Raw genomic sequence first — 14,048 nt, forward strand, 5'->3', positions numbered from 1 at the left:
CATCTCCTCGAGGCTTGCTTCAATCTATAAATAGATAGAAGTAATTTACACACCATCTTAGTAAATTTTGGATCGACAAAACACTCAGGTTGTATCATATATGCATCTTCTTCAAGGCTCCCATTTAAGAAACTGATTTTGACATCCATTTTCTAGTGTTAGGATATATGTGCATTAGTTTGATGATATGATAAACAAAACACTTAAGTAGAAATCTAGTGTTTTTAGCCTCAACGGATAAGACCACTTTGGCTATATGTTGATGGTGTAGCTTTACTTAGAAATAAGTCTAGTTTTGTAGCACATTTCAGTCTCTGTATTTGAGATATAAGTCTTAGAAGTTGTGGGAAATTATAAGTCATGTTGACTACTAGAGGATATGCAAATAGGAGGCCTAATTGTAAATACTTCATGCCTTGTAATTTTGTATAAATGAAGTGGTATCAACTGATAACTTAAAGGCCTTCAACGGATGAGAAACAAAGCTTCAACGGATGTCTCTAAAGCTTCAACGGATAACATCCTTCAACGGATGAGTGCATCAACGGATAAAGCTTCAACTGCTAAAGCATCAACGGATAAAGCTATCAACGGATGAAAGCTTCAACGGATGCTCAGTTCCATAGCAGTTGATAGTGACAGTTAACAAAGCAGACAGAGGCACATGGGTTGACAGAGACAACTGGAATGCGGTAGCCTCTCTGAGGAACAGCAGAAAAAGCAGCCGTTTTCATTCTGGTACAAAAAGGAAAGTCAACAGATAATCCTATATTGTATTGGATAAAAATGGAGTAGAAACAAGTGGAGAACTATTTTATTATTGTACTTTATCTTTGTCTTCACTTGTAAAACTTGGTGATATATAAACCAAGTTGCAGCTAGTAATTAGGTGTGAATTTTCCAGAGCTGTTTAGAAAAACCTTGAGAGAAAATCATCTAGTTTGTACTAGGACGTAGCTGTGATCAATTCTTTGAATCACAGATTTTCTGAAATACCATCTCTGGTGGAACAACAAATCCACCAGAAAAGTTTTTAAGTTCTTTGTGTTATTTACATTTGTGTTTCTGAATTTAAATATGTCTGCACCTGCTTAAAGCAATTCACACACATTTGTATTGCATTCACTTAGCCTTGAAACTGCTCAAAACTTGAAAAAGTTTTGAGATTTACATTCAACCTTCCTTCTGTAAATCTCATTGTTAGTTCTTTATGAATAATAATTGGTATCAAAGCAAGCTCTTGACGCACAAAGAGTTTAAAGATCTTGGAAGCTAACAAAGATGAGCAAGAAGGATATTGGTGTAAAGATCCCAGTTCTTGACAAAGACAGTTATCACCACTGGAAGGTGAAAATGCACCTTCATCTTCTCTCCCAAGATGAAGGTTATGTAAACTGCATTGAGAATGGTCCTCACATTCCCCACAAAGTACCCACAGTTGCTACAGCCACAGTTGTTGTTGGCCAATCCATTCCAAAACCTAGAGCAGAATGGACAATGGAAGACACAGAAGAAGTCTACAAGGATAAGAAGGCTATGAACATTTTGTTTAATGGTCTGGACAAAGACATGTTTGATAATGTGATCAATTGTACAACTGCCAAAGAGGTTTGGGACACAGTTCAGCTACTATGTGAAGGTACAGAGCAAGTAAGAGAGAACAAGATGCAGCTTCTCATTCAACAGTATGAGTATTTTCATTTTGAAGAAAATGAATCTTTAAATGACACATTCAATAGATTCCAAAAGCTATTGAATGGACTGAAGTTGTATGGTAGAGTGTACCAGGTGAAGGATTCAAATCTTAAAATTTTAAGATCCTTGCCAGAGGAATGGAAACCCATGATTGTTTCCTTGAGAAACTCTCAAGATTATAAGGACTTCACTCTTGAAAGATTATATGGAATTTTGAAGACCTATGAACTAGAGTTGGAACAGGATGAGGTGCTGGAAAAGGGGAGAAAGAAAGGAGGTTCAGTTGCTTTGGTAGCTGAAAATGAAAAGGAATGCAGACAAGAGACTGTGAGATCAACATCAAGCTTCAAGGTTGGTGTAAGCAAGCAAGAATCAAGCAAGGGAAAGGAAGCAGCTGTTGACATTGAGGACAACTCCAGTCAAGATGACTCTGATGGAATTAATGAGCATCTTGCATTCCTGTCCAGGAGATTTGCAAAGATGAAATTCAGTAAAAACACTAGAGCCACTAAACCACATAAGAATATGGTGGACAAATCCAAGTTTAAGTGTTATAATTGTGGTACAAGTGGACACTTTGCAAGTGAGTGCAGAAAGCCAGCTTCTGAAAAGAAGAAATTTGAGCAAGTGGATTACAAAAAGAAATATTTTGAACTGCTCAAGCAAAAGGAGAGGGCTTTCATTACTCAAGAGAAAGACTGGGCAGCTGATGGAGCTGAAGAGGATGAAGATGTGGAATATGTCAACTTGGCTCTCATGGCTGATTCTGAGGAAAATGAAGTTAGTTCATCTAGCAACCAGGTAATCACTACTGATGTATCACAGCTTACTAAAGAAGAATGCAATGATGCTTTTAATGACATATCCACTGAATTGTATCATTTGTGTGTGTCTCTTAAATTACTTGCTAAAGAAAATAGTAGGATTAAAGAGAACAATTTGTTTTTAAGTGATAGAAATGTTGTGCTTGAAGATAAGTTGATTGACCTTGAGAAAATTAAATTGCATTGTTTATCTGTTGAAAATGAACTAGCTGAATCTGTTAAGAAAGTAGAAATACTTTCTAAACAATTAGAGAGAGAACAAGAGGTGATTAAAGCCTGGAAAACATCTAGGGATGTTAGTGCTCAAATTGCCAAAGTTCAAGGAATTGAATCATTCTGTGAGAATGCCTGGGAGAAAAACAAGAAGAAAATAGAGTTAATTGATGGATTATCAACGGATGTGGAATCAACGGATGATGAAAGTCATCCGTTGAAGGAAGAAAAAGAGCATATATTGAAGGCTCGTCAATTAAAACAGGCAGATGTTTCTAAAAGAGAAAATCTGAAGAATCTCAACAAGAAGTTTGGTTCAACTTCCAAGAACTTTGTCAAAGGAGAAGCTAGCACATCCAAAGATGCCAGTAAGGTGAATATAGGACACATGACTTTAGAACAGTTGAAAAATAGGCTTAAGTTGGTTGAGGATAAAAAGGAAACTAAAAGAAAATCTAATAGAAATGGGAAGGTAGGGATTAACAAACATAACAATTACACACCTGATAAGTATGCTCCTAGAAAAAGCTGTGTGCATTGTAAAAGTGTTAATCATCTATCTGATAACTGCAAATATGTTAAGAATGCTCCCATGCCTTTAACTCCTTCCATGACTAACATGTCTATGTCACCTCTGCATGTTATGCCTGTTATGTTTCAACATAATCCTTATGCTCATTTTGCAAACATGCCATATGTTAATAATCCCTATTTTGCTGCATTTAGTATGCCTCAAATGCCATACAACATGCCTATGTGGAATAACATGTTTGCACAATCCATGCCTTATCATATTCCAAATGTGCTAAATGATTCTGTGACTAACCCTACACTTCAACCAACTACATCTGAGATCAAGAATGGACCCAAGGAAACTTGGGTACCAAAATCAACTTGATTGATTTTGTTGTGTGCAGGGAAAAAGAAGGAATTTATGGTACTTGGACAGTGGTTGTTCAAGGCACATGACAGGAGATTTCACCCTGCTCACAGAGTTTAAGGAGAGAGCTGGCCCTAGCATAACATTTGGAGATGACAGCAAAGGGTTTACTATGGGATATGGCTTGATTTCAACAGGAAATCTCATCCTTGATGAAGTTGCATTAGTTGATGGTCTCAAACACAATTTACTGAGCATCAGTCAACTATGTGACAGAGGGAATACTGTTTCCTTCAATTCTGAAGCATGTGTTGTCACCAGCAAGAAAGACAACAAAGTGGTTCTAACTGGAGTTAGAAAAGGAAATGTGTACTTGGCTGACTTCAACAATACAGATGCAGAATCCATCACTTGTCTTTTCAGCAAAGCAAGTCAAGAGGAAAGTTGGCTATGGCACAAGAAGCTATCCCATTTGAATTTCAAGACAATGAATGATCTAGTTAAGAAGGAATTAGTTAGAGGAATCCCTCTAGTTGAATTTTCAAAGGATGGTTTGTGTGATGCTTTCCAGAAAGGTAAACAAAGGAAAGCATCATTCAAAAAGAAGCTTGAAACAACACTTGATGAACCACTACAGCTACTGCATATGGATTTGTTTGGACCAGTCAATGTATTGTCAATTGCAAGAAAAAGATATTGTTTAGTGATTGTAGATGATTTCTCCAAGTTTTTATGGACATATTTTCTTGGCTCAAAGGATGAAGCAAGTGAAATCATTATCAATCACATTAGGCAAGTCAACAATCATCCTGGCTTGAAGGTTAGGAATGTCAGGAGTGACAATGGAACTGAGTTCAAGAATTCAACAATGAGGCTGTTCTGTGAAGAAAATGGAATCATGCATGAGTTCTCAGCTCCAAGAACACCACAGCAAAATGGGGTAGTTGAAAGAAAGAACAGATCCTTGATTGAAGCTGCTATAACAATGCTTGAAGAATCAAAGCTACCAACATATTTCTGGGCTGAAGCTGTTAATTGTGATTGCTACACTCAAAATATCTCTTTGATCAATCAAGCTAAAGGCATGACTCCTTATCAGTTGTTCAAGAGAAGAAAACCAACTCTAAACTTTCTTCATGTCTTTGGATGTAAATATTTTATACTAAGGAATCAACCTAACCACAAAGGGAAATTTGATGCAAAGGCTGATGAAGGGATATTTGTTGGTTATTCAGCTGGAAAATCTTATAGGGTCTACAATCTAAGAACCAACATTGTTATGGAATCTGTGCATGTTGTGTTTGATGATAAAAAGATTGATGGACTAACAGATGAGGGACACCATGAAGGACTCAAATTTGACAACATTGAGATATATTATGATGATAGTGAAGATGAAAATGGTGGAGATGACACTTCAAAAAGGATTCAAAACCTGCCTTTGGATAATGCACAAAATACTGTATCCGTTAAAAGTCATAATTCAGCATTCGTTGATAGAGGCAATGCAGTATCCGTTGAAAGACATAGTGCATCATCCGTTGAAGTACATAATGAAGCATCCGTTGATCATAGTTCATCAACGGATAATCGAATTACATCATCAGTTGATAGAACTCCAAGTTCCTTGCAAAGGACCAACAACTCAGGGGGAGTTTCAACCAATCAATACTCTATCTCACATCATGACAATACTGAGGCCACCTCATCTATAGCAAATCTTCCACCTCAAAGGAAATGGATCAAGAGTCATCCCTTTGAACTGATCATTGGTGATGCAACATCTAAAGTGCGAACTAGAAGGGCTACTCAAGATGAATGTCTGTACAGTAGTTTTCTATCACAGGAGGAGCCTAAGAGAGTGGAAGAAGCTCTATTGGATCCAGATTGGATATTAGCTATGCAGGAAGAGCTAAACCAATTTGAGAGAAACAAAGTTTGGAAGCTGGTACCCAAACCAAAGAACAAGAGTTCTATTGACACAAAATGGGTATTCAGAAACAAGATAGATGAAAATGGCATTGTCATAAGGAATAAAGCTAGATTGGTTGCCAAGGGCTACTCTTAACAAGAGGGAATAGATTTTGATGAGACATTTGCTCCTGTTGCAAGACTTGAAGCCATCAGAATCTTTCTAGCCTATGCAGCCCATGCCAATTTCAAAGTCTATCAAATGGATGTCAAGAGTGTAATTGAAGGAAGAAGTTTATGTGAGCCAACCTCCAGGGTTTGAAGATCCAAATTTTCCAGACTATGTGTACTATCTATTGAAAGCACTTTATGGACTGAAGCAAGCACCTAGAGCCTGGTATGAAACCTTGTCAAAATTCCTTTTGGAGAATCACTTCACTAGAGGTACTGTTGAAAAAACTCTCTTCTTTAGGAATGTTAATGGCTCAAGTATACTTGTTCAAATTTATGTGGATGACATAATATTTGGTTCTACAGATGATAAACTTTGTAAAAAGTTTGCTAAGCTAATGCAAAGTAAATATGAAATGAGCATGATGGGAGAACTAACTTATTTTATTGGTTTACAAGTTAAACAAGTTAGTGATGGAATTTTCATTAGTCAAACTAAATATATTTATGATATTTTAAAGAAGTTTGACTTAATGGAATGTTCATCTGCAAAAACTCCTATGGCCACTGCCACCAAACTTGAATTAAACAAGGCTGAAAAGTCTGTGGACATTACAAGTTATAGAGGCTTGGTTGGTTCACTTTTATATTTAACTGCTAGTAGACCAGATATAATGTTTGCTACATGTCTTTGTGCTAGATTTCAAGCTGATCCTAGGGAGTCTCACTTAATTGCTATCAAGAGAATTTTCAGATATCTCAAGGGTACACCAAATTTAGGTATTTGGTACCCTAGAGAATCTGGCTTTGATCTAATTGGCTATTCAGATGCAGACTATGCAGGTTGTAAAATAGACAGGAAAAGTACAACAGGCACCTTCCAATTTCTAGGAAACAAGCTTGTGTCATTATTCAGCAAGAAGCAAAATTCAGTCTCTACTTCTACAGCTGAGGCTGAATATATTGCTGCAGGAAGTTGCTGCTCTCAAGTGTTATAGATGAGGAATCAACTCCTTGATTATGGACTTCATGTTGATAGAATTCCTATCTTTTGTGACAACACAAGTGCCATAGCCATAACAGAGAATCCAGTATAGCATTCAAGGACCAAGCACATTGACATCAAGTACCATTTCATAAGGGAGCATGTCATGAATGGTACAGTGGAACTACATTTTGTTCCAAGTGAACAACAAATTGCAGACATCTTTACCAAGCCACTTGATGAATCAACATTCACAGGGTTGGTAAGTGAGCTAGGTATGCTTAATTACTCTTAAAATTCTTGTCAATTGCAGTTTGTATTGGAGCCTGAAATGAATGTGTTGCAAGAACAAAGTTGGCTTTTAATATAGTTTATTTTATCAACGGATGTTCCCTATCCGTTGAATGTCAAAATTGTTCTATCAACGGATGTCCATTATCCGTTGAAAGACAAATACATTTCTGGATATTTTATCCGTCAATAGATAAAACTGTGTTACTCTTCAACGGATGACTGTTTACTTTATCCGTTGAGATGTCACATCAGTCGTTTCAAGTGGTTCACAGCCGTTGATTCTATTCTCTTAACCGTTGATACTTATATATACAGCTGTATGTATTTGTATTAAAGGTAGTTTTTAGAATACTTACAGTTTATTCTTAAACTGCTGTAATCTACTTATATATATATTGTTTAATTTTTTTTATGCTTTTTAATTTGAGAAAGTATATAAGCCCTTTTGATTTCTTATCTTTACTTTACACTTTCTTGAATCTTCAAAAGCTTTTACCATTTTCTCTCTGCAAAACCCCTAATCTATTCTCTGCAACCTCTACTCACAACAATGGCACCAGTAGTAAAGATAATGTCCCAATCTGGGTTCATCTATGAGAAGAACAATTTCATAGCTTTGGTAGAAAAGAATGAAGCCCACTCAGATTATTACAAGATGATGGATTTCATCAAAAATTGCAAACTTAGCTATGCAATGCTGGAAGCCCCAATGATTTACTGTGAAGTAGTTGAGGAGATTTGGACAACTGCTGAGTTCAACTCCATAGATATGACCATCTCCTTCACTCTCAAAGGTAAAAATCACTGTGTTAACTGTGATGATTTACTGTCATGTTTTAAATTACCTGAGAACAATGCCATAACACCACACACTGATAATGATGTATCTAGCATGTTAGATTCCATAGGCTATTCACTCAACTCTGCTAGTCTAGGCAGTATTAAAAGAAAAGGCCTTAGGAAAGAATGGAGTTTTCTTGGTGATGCCTTTATCAAGGTAAAATTAGTAGTTTTGATGCCATAACTTCATCTCTTGTTAATATGCTCTATATGCTTGTTTCTGATAGGTATTTTAATTTTAACAATTATGTTATGCTAGAATTGGGTATTAGATTAGGTAACAAAGCTAATAGACCTAATAACATCTACTATGCTAGATTCTTTATGTTATTGGCTAACCATGTTGCTGAAGGTTTGGTCATAACGAATGAGAATAGTAAGCTCAAGTGCTGGGCACAAGAGAAAAGGGTTCTTGCAGATCGATTGAGGATGGATCTTAACAGCAGTGTGCCATTGGTATATTTACCAATCATGAATGTACCTCAGGTAAGTGAGGTAAATGCTTCTTCAACTCCTACTACTTCCAACCCCACTATTTCTTTGCCTTCAAGAGTGGCCATGGAATCTGTGTCAATGCCCCAACAGATTCCTACCAAGGTCACCAAACCTAAAGTTCCAAAATCAAGGACAAAGAAAGCCACCTCTGTTGTTTCTCAAAAGACAACAGTTGTAATAACTACCATGAACCCTGAGGGGAGTGAACAGGGTGTGAGTGGTGAGGGGAGGGGTGAACATCAAGAAAACCCCCAGGATAAGGTAGGAAAGGTGAGTGGTACCCAAGCTAGCCAAGCCACAGTTTCTCAAAAAGCTGTGGTGGTTGAAAAGGTTTCAAGCACATCCCTAGCTGCATCTTCCCAAAAGGATGCAACTATTGAAAATAGTTCCCAACCAGGAACACAGAACAAAAGAGGGAGGGACACTGAAGTCACATACTCACCTGCAAAAGCTTTTACAAGAAGAAAGAGGGTTAAAACCCATATTTCTACACAGGGTGCACACACTGCACAGATACACCCACCTGTATCTATGCCTTCTCAAATTCAGTTGATGTGACTCCAAAAAATGTGGAGTCACAGCCTCATTCTCTAACAATTGACACACATCAATCACCAAATTCTCCATCACCATCTCTGGATGTGGACATGTTATTCACATCAATACCTGATTCTCCCTCTTTAAAACTCAGGAAGAAGCCCCACTCAAATACAGGTGATCATCATCTTTTAGATGATTTGTTGGATCATCCGCCAATTCTTTCAAACTTAGTTGGAGAATCTGTGTCGCCTAAATTAAAATCAATCCACACAGATTCAACAATTATGTCACTTTCAATTTCTACTTCTTTTCCTTCTTCAACGGATATCACTCATCCGTTGACAAGTGGTTGTTCTTCAACGGATAAGCTTAACAGCAGTTATCCGTTGATACCATCAGTTTCACCTTCAACGGCTATTCCTTATCCGTTGATGGTCTCTACACAAACAACTGAATCAATTCCAAGTGTAGAAGACATGATTATTGTACAATCACTCTTAGGACTGAGGGAAGGGAGTGATAATTTGAGTGAGAGGCTGGGTTGCTCCCAGGCAAAAGGAGAGCTTGAGAGCACAAATATGCATGCTATTTCTTCCAGCATGGCAAAAGAAAGTGAGAGGAGTACCACCTTAGTAGGTGAAGGTGAGGGTGTGAGGAGTGTGAGCCAGGGGGAGCCCCTGATGCAAGAAAATAGAGAAATTGAGAGAAAGGCAGGTACAGAAGATATAAGGGTGGATCTAGCCATTGCTAGTGAGTCAATGATTGTGGATGATGCTGAAAAGGAAAGACAATTTCAGCAACATTTAAAGCTATAATTGATAACATTTCCTTGGATGCTGACACTTTTACTCATCCTGTGTCAGCCTATCAGCTGTTGGCTGCTCAGGGCAATGAGGAGGCAGAAAAGACACTAAATCTAGTACATACCACAGAATCTCTTCAAAGGGATAAAGCTGCTGTCAATAGAATCCCTTCTACAGCTGGTGAGCCATCTGAGGACTTTGGAGTAAATTCCAATGATGATGACTCTGTTTCATTTGATGGAGGCATGAACTTAGGGGGAGATGAAGACCTTAGTTCAATTCCAAATTTATCTGAATGGGCCTTGACAAAGGAGTCTACACCAGGACAATTCAGTATATCCTTAGTTAAACAAATCAGTTATATCCAACAGGCCATTCAGAAAACCTCACATGCTGGTACCAAGGCTATTCTTCAAGCCCACTTGGACTCTCTACATCTCATGAAGCTACAACAACTGAGACAAAATCTAAGTGTGGATGAACTCAAAAAGGACATATCTGACTTGAAGTTCTACAACTCTGAGAAGCTGGACTCAATCATGCCCTTTGGTACCATGCAAGAACTATTGCTGAGACTGAGAAAAGAATCAGAAGCTGATAGGAAGATGGCCAACTTGGAAGAAAGAGTTCAAGTTATTGAAACCTCTTTGGTCACCATTCTTCAAAATCAACAGTCTCAGACTAATCTTCTCATGCAGCTGGCTAAAGCACAGGGCTTAACCCCTCTCCTTGATGATAACAAAAAGGGGGAGAATAAAGGGGAAAGTAAGGGGGAGCCATCTACACAAGTTCAAATATCCAAAGTGCTAGTTCCTGCCATCACTGTAACTCCAGCACTTCAACTCAAAGGAAAGCTTGATGGAATTGACCTAATCCAGATAGTAGCAGTTGAAATTCAGGTGAAAGAGCAATGGAAGAAACTTGATGGAAGGATAAAACAAGTGTTTGGCTCTACAACTTCAAATTCTTTATCTGTGAAACACAACACAAAAGTTAAGCCAATCACTATGGAGCAAGAGCCAGAAAGGAGGAATAAGGGTGGAGAAACTTCTTCAAAGAACCTAAAACCTATGATACTCAAGCCAACCACCAGATTCAACAAGGACTCTACAAAGAACCCTCTAAACTTTGCTCAACTAAAGGAAGTGGACTTTCCCCTTCCAAAGCCTGATGAAGACAAAGTTTTGGGAGTCAATATCATAAAGCACAAAGAGACCAAGGATGCAGTGGAAAGAATGAATATGGCTATCATTTATAGAGAAGGGAAGAGAATCTGTGTGATTCAAGGTCATCCCAAATTCTCAATAGCCAAGAAGGAAGAGATCATGAGGTTAAGGGAAGAAGGCAGAAAGTTAGAAGCTGACAAAAGAGCACAAGCAAAAGCTGAAAAACAGCTAAAGTCAAACCAACTTGAAGGAAAGAAGAAAGGGATTGAAGACAGGAGTGAAGACAAAACTGAAAACACAAATGAGGATGTTGGGAGTCTACTTGGTGAAAGAGTGGTGGAAAGGAGTGAGGAAAGAAAGGAATGGCAGAAGGGGAACAGAAGAAAGGCCAAGGCACAAAGGAGGAGTGAAGATAACACTGAGATAACTCAATCAATATCTAAACCACTACCTTCCATTCCTGAACCTTTTATTGCTGATCCTAGTATAAATATTCATGGTGAACCAATCATCCCTAAAGAGGAACCTATTGATTGGGACACCATCAAATTGCCTACCTTCTTAACTACTCCTCCACCACCAAAGAAACAGAAAAGGAAATCCAAATCTACACCTCCCCTAACCTTAATGAAATTCACTCAGAAACTCAAACCTAAGCCCAAACCACCAATCTCTAAGGATGATTATGTTCACATCTGTGACATAAAAGAATGCTCAGATATTGAACTCTACCTGGATGAGCTGGAGGATGTAAGGGGAATAGATGCTTACAGACATCTACCAGAAAGGCTAGTGTTCAGGTATAAAGGCATCAGAAATGAGAGGACTTGGCCACTTCATAGAGTTCTAAATGAGGGCTATTCTACCTTGATTAGAATTCACTCTGCTATAAAAAGGGACACTGGTTTCACCAGAATTGCAAAGACTGAGATTCTTAACAAGGTTTCCAGCATAATGAAGACTTGGAGGGAGCCAAATTCATTGCCTAGAACATTATTCATCCCAGAGCATGGAATTACAATTCATAAATCACCTCATGGGTTGATGGAGTTCAGAGATGAAAAAGGAGTCAGAAGATTTTTCAGACTTGAAGACCAGCTCAACATTGTCAGCAATGAAACTCTCAAGGACATGCAATCTAAGTTGGATATCAGTGATGAAGATGAAGCTGAGTTCTACAGACAACTCCAACTCCAAGTTGAGGAAAATGACAAGGGGCTAGGAAAGAAAATAAGGGAACAAAGGAAAAGAAGATGATCTGCTCAGGCTAGAGGAACACCCATGGAAATACTATAAATCTTCAATTCCATCCTAGTACATATACTTTTGCAGCACTTTTGAATTTCTACTTAGTTTCAACTCATATATTTGTTAAGTGTTTTTGTATCATCAAGTTAACCCTGAATTTATGCCTACAATTCTTATAGACATAAATAGGGGGAGATTGTTAGGATATATGTGCATTAGTTTGATGATATGATAAACAAAACACTTAAGTAGAAATCTAGTGTTTGTAGCCTCAACGGATAAGACCACTTTGGCTATCCGTTGATGGTGTAGCTTTACTTAGAAATAATTCTAGTTTTGTAGAACATTTTAGTCTCTGTATTTGAGATATAAGTCTTAGAAGTTGTGGGAAATTATAAGTCATGTTGACTACTAGAGGATATGCAAATAGGAGGCCTAATTGTAAATACTTCATGCCTTGTAATTTTGTATAAATGAAGTGGTATCAACTGATAACTTAAATGCCTTCAACGGATGAGAAACAAAGCTTCAATGGATGTCTCTAAAGCTTCAACGGATAACATCCTTCAACGGATGAGTGCATCAACGGATAAAGCTTCAACTGCTAAAGCATCAACGGATAAAGCCATCAACGGATAAAAGCTTCAACGGATGCTCAGTTCCATAGCAGTTGATAGTGACAGTTAACAAAGCAGACAGAGGCACATGGGTTGATAGAGACAACTGGAATGCGGCAGCCTCTCTGAGAAACAGCAGAAAAAGCAGCCGTTTTCATTCTGGTATAAAAAGGAAAGTCAACAGATAATCCTATATTGTACTGGATAAAAATGGAGTAGAAACAAGTGGAGAACTATTTTATTATTGTACTTTATCTTTGTCTTCACTTGTAAAACTTGGTGATATATAAACCAAGTTACAGCTAGTAATTAGGTATGAATTTTCCAGAGCTGTTTAGAAAAACCTTGAGAGAAAATCATCTAGTTTGTACTAGGACGCAGCTGTGATCAATTCTTTGAATCTCAGATTTTCTGAAATACCATCTCTAGTGGAACAACAAATCCACCAGAAAAGTTTTTAAGGTCTTTGTTTTATTTACATTTGTGTTTCTGAATTTACATATGTCTGTACCTGCTTAAAGCAATTCACACATATTTGTATTGCATTCACTTAGCCTTGAAACTGCTCAAAACTTGAAAAAGTTTTGAGATTTACATTCAACCCCCCTTCTGTAAATCTCATTGTTAGTCCTTGAGAGTTTCATTGCTGGAAATCTTGAGCTGGTCTTCAAGTCTGAAGAATCTTCTGACTCCTTTATTGTCTCTGAACTCCATCAACCAATGAGGTGATTTATGAATTGTAGTTCCATGCTCTGGGATGAATGAACATAATCATCTTTTGAGGTTTGTGGCTTGGGCTTAGGTTTTTGTTTATGAGTGAATTTCATTGAGGTTGGGGGAGGTGTAGATTTGGATTTTCTTTTCTGTTTCTTTGGTGATGGAGGAGTAGTTAAGAAGGTAGACAATTTGATGGTGTCCCAATCAATAGGTTCCTCTTTAGGGATGATTGGTTCACCATGGATATTTATATTGGGGTCGGCAATAACAGGCTCAGGAATGGAAGGTAGTGATTTAGATTGAGATTTGGTTTCCTCAGTGTTATCTTCACTCTTGTGCCTTGGCTTTCTTCTGTTCCCCTTCTGCCATTCCTTTCTTTCCTCACTCCTTTCCTCCACTCTTTCACCAAGTAGATTCCCAACATCCTCATTTGTGTTTTCAGTCTTGTCTTCACTCCTATCTTCAATCCCTTTCTTCTTTTCTTCAAGTTGGTTTGACTTTAGCTGTTTTTTCAGCTTTTGCATGTGCTCTTTTGTCAGCTTCCAACTTTCTACCTTCTTCCTTTAACCTCGTGATCTCTTCCTTCTTGGCTATTGAGAATTTGGGATGACCTTGAATCACACAGATTCTCTTTCCTTCTCTATAAATG

Source organism: Apium graveolens, chromosome 9 (assembly GCF_009905375.1).
Source record: "Apium graveolens cultivar Ventura chromosome 9, ASM990537v1, whole genome shotgun sequence".
NCBI lineage: Eukaryota > Viridiplantae > Streptophyta > Magnoliopsida > Apiales > Apiaceae > Apium > Apium graveolens.